We start from the raw sequence: 3,729 nt of genomic DNA, 5'->3' as shown, positions 1-3,729 counted from the left end.
ATGATAAAGGCCATATATTAAAAACCAATGGGCAAAAGCACACTTAATAGTGAAAGACTGAAAGCTTTTCCCCTAAGGTTAGAAACAGACAAGGACACCAGATTTCACCATTTTTATTCAACATAGCGTTGGAAGTTCTAGCCAGAGCAATTAGGAAAGCTAAATAAAAGGCATCCGTATTGGAAAGGAAGAAGTAACTGTCACGTATAACATGATCTCACATGCAGGAAACCCTAAACATTCCACACATGGCAAATGAGACATTTGTTGGGGTCGCTGATGGTCATGTCAATGTATTCCACCAGCTGCTGCTGGAATTTTAGGGTCTCTGACCCTGGCTCAAGGGTCCTACTCCCTTGGAAGCCACCAACCCTTGGGGAATTATGGTTTGGCCCCATGCCAGGAAGTGTGGGTCCACCTTCACTTTCTGGAGAAGGCTACAGGTCACTGGGCAATGGGCCACCTGTGAGGTCCTTGGGGTCAGGCCGCAAAGAGAGCTTTTGAGGTAGCCCGACTGAGGGTGTTACAAGGACAGGTTTTCTGTCTAAAGAGAGATTCAGGTCATCTATTGAAGTGCAAAGAGTGCATAGGGGATGCCATTGCCTACCACCATTTTGTCCTAGAGCTCAACAAACAGCTGAGAGTTTGCCTCCACTTGGGAATGTTGGTGAAAGTGCACCTCGAGGTTGCCCTTGGTGGCGCAGCAGTTATCACAGACAGAGCACACAAAGGGTCTCTCTTCCCATGTGGAAGTAGAGGTGGCTCTGCAAGGAGCTATCAGTCTTAAAAAAAAACCTTGCTACGGTACTTACATTTGCCCTTGTAGAAGATCACCTTGTCTTTGGGTTTGAGATCCACTGAGGAGATGTTCAGTGGCTTCCCCTTCCCTTTCTTGGATGGGTCTAGTGCCCCAATGGAGAAAGGACTTTGGAAGAGCACCAAGCCCAGGGCCTGAGGAAGCAAAGCACTCAAGAGGTGGGACATCACGTTTGGAGCACCCTGGGTCCCATCCAGCTTCACAGCATAGGGCGTCAGCCCTGGGCATGGAAGACTGGTGGTGAAAAGGATGTTAATGTGAGGTAGTATAGCTTGTTTCAAGGTGTCAAGAGACAGATCTTGGCTTCCAGCTTTCAGGCTGAGCAAAGCCACAGCCGCAGAAATCTCTTCTGGGACAGGTGGCTGCACAGAGTCTTCAGGGTGTTGCCCCTTCCCCACCTGAGTGGAAGGCGTGCAAAGCCCACATGTCCACCTGGATGCGGATCTGCTTGGTGAGCTGAATCTACCATAGTTGCTGCTGCTGCTGCAGACACGGGATCTGCTCAAGGACCCGCGGGATGCTGTTGGTACTGGACACGGAGGCTGGCAGTGCATCTAAGCTCCACTAATTCATTGCCACTTTGGTGTCTTGTAGTGCCTACAGGGTCATGGAGTGTTGGCCACCTTGCCTTTGAGTAAATAGCTTATGTCCTGGGATGTGGGTGGCAGGCCATCTCTGTTTTTAGGTTGCACCACAGACTCCACACCCAGCTCCTCCTTCATGTTCCCTAAGCTGCCACAATTCTCCCTATGACCGTCCTTACTGCTTGAACTAAGTGACTGGTGGCTCAGCACAGCTCCGGAGAAGTCTCCTGAAGGCATTGGCCCTTCGCTGTCATTCATGATGACAACACAACAGGTGGATTTTTAGTGCAATTTTTCTTACGTTCCAAGAACTGAAAGATGCTAAAGAACTCAGCACAACATTTCTCACATTTGTGTGTTTCCTCCCGACAAAGCCACTTTATTATTGTGATTCCCTGGGTGGTTCACTGGAGGACCTAAATTTTGGAAATCTGGTCTCCAGAATGGTGAGATAATACATTTCTGTTGTTTAAAGCCATCCAGTTTGTGACCGTTTCTTACAGCAGCCCCAGCACCCATGCTGCCAGCACCACTGGGGCCGCATCTGCAAATGCTGGGGTCAGCTGCTGTGGCTGCTGCCCACCCTGGTCCTCCTCCAAGTTGATGTGCTGGGGTTTCACCTGCTAGTGCCTCAATGTGGTATGAACGTCAGTGTTCCTAGAGAGCTACAGTTATTTGCCCTCTCTCTAATAGTGCTTTTTTGAAGACATAGAAAAACCTATCTTTAAACTCGAATGGACTCTCAAAGGACTCTGAATAACCAAAAGAATCCTGAAAAAGAAAAAGGAGCAAAATTTGGAGGATGCACAGTTCCTGATTTCAAAACTTACTACAGCTGGTTACGGTGGCTCACACCTGTAATACCAGCACTTTGGGAGGCCGAGGCGGGTGGATCACAGGGTCAGGAGTTGGAAACCAGCCTGGCCAAAATGGTGAAACCCCATCTCTACTAAAAATACAAAAAAATTAATGAGGCATGGTGGTACATGCCTGTAATCCCAGCTACTTGGGAGACTAAGGTAGGAGAATCGCTTGAACACAGCAGGTGGAGGTTGAAGTGAGCCAAAATCACACCACTGCACTCCAGCCTGGGTGACAGAGCAAGACTCCATCTCAAAAAAAAAAAAAAAAAAAAAAAAAAAAACTTACTACAAAGCTACAGTAATCAGAACAGTTTGGTACTAGAATGAGAACTGACATATAGACCAATGGATAGAGGAGTCCAGAAATAAATTCTCGTATATATGGTAAGTTAACTTTTGAAAAGAGAGCTTAGACCATTCAGTGAAGAAATGATGATGCTTTCAACAAATGGTGCTGGGAAAACTGGATATCTACCTGTAAAAGAATGAAGGTGGACCCTTATGCCAGATCATACACAAAAGGGAAATAAAACCTCATAATAAATCAAAGACCTAAATGGTAGAGCTAAAGCCATAAAACTCCTAGAAGAAAATATAGGGGAAAATCTTTATAACATTAGATTGGGTAACAGTTTCTTGGCTATGATGCCAATAGCACAGGCACCAAAAGAAAAAAATTGATAAATTGAACTTCAATGAAAGTAAAAACTTTTGTGCATCAAAGGATATTATCAAGAGAGTGAAAAAAGAATCCATGGGATGGAAGATAATATTAGTAAAACATATATCTGGATTAAAGGATTAATATTTGGAATGTAGAAAGACCTCCCACAATTCAACAGCAACAACAACGAAAGCAGCCCAATTCAAAAACAGGCAAAAGACTTGAATAGACATTTCTCCAAAGATACAGTAATGCTCAAGAAGCACATGAAAAGACCATCAAATCATTGTGGTGATGGACTGCATTTCAGTTGCACAATGTTGTGGCTGGATACTAACTGGAGAAAGCAAGTTAGCAGATGCAACCCATGGATAAGTTTGAGGACTCCAGAGCTGTCCTGTGTGGTGTCTCAGCAAGGAAAGCCAACAAAGCTGGTGGACGCCGGCAGACCGTAGCCCACTGCCTGTGAGTCGAGGCTCCGAGCCGACTTCACCTCCTCCTCGGAGGGACCAGCCGGATCCGAAAGGGCAGTCTCCATGGGTCCCCACCCTGCACCACGCGCACAGCCTGGGGCAACTAAAGAGAAAGTCGAGATGTCACATCCCACGGATAAAGACAGCCCGGCCACACAAGAGCCACACTGGGGGTCAGACTCCTGCTAGGCTGGGGAGGGGTCTCGGGCTGCGATCCTAAAAAAATAAAAAATAAAAAATAAAAAATAAAAGAAAAGAAAAAAAGAAAAGAAAAGAAAAGAACATCATTAGCCATTAGGAAAAATGCAAATCAAACCCACAATGAGAT

The 3,729-nt window shown here is 45.9% G+C and overlaps 1 pseudogene; it reads right to left on the bottom strand.

Annotated features, from left to right (window-relative positions):
• Positions 1–233: 233 nt before the first annotated feature.
• On the bottom strand, positions 234–3,466 carry LOC105725436 (sal-like protein 4; annotated as a pseudogene).
• Positions 3,467–3,729: the final 263 nt, after the last annotated feature.

Source organism: Aotus nancymaae, unplaced genomic scaffold, assembly GCF_030222135.1.
Source record: "Aotus nancymaae isolate 86718 unplaced genomic scaffold, 86718_ANA_hifiasm-v0.15.2.pri h1tg000049l, whole genome shotgun sequence".
NCBI classification, from domain to species: Eukaryota; Metazoa; Chordata; class Mammalia; order Primates; family Aotidae; genus Aotus; species Aotus nancymaae.
Note: the sequence above shows the minus strand (reverse complement) of the source record. Positions and strands in the feature narration are given on the sequence as shown.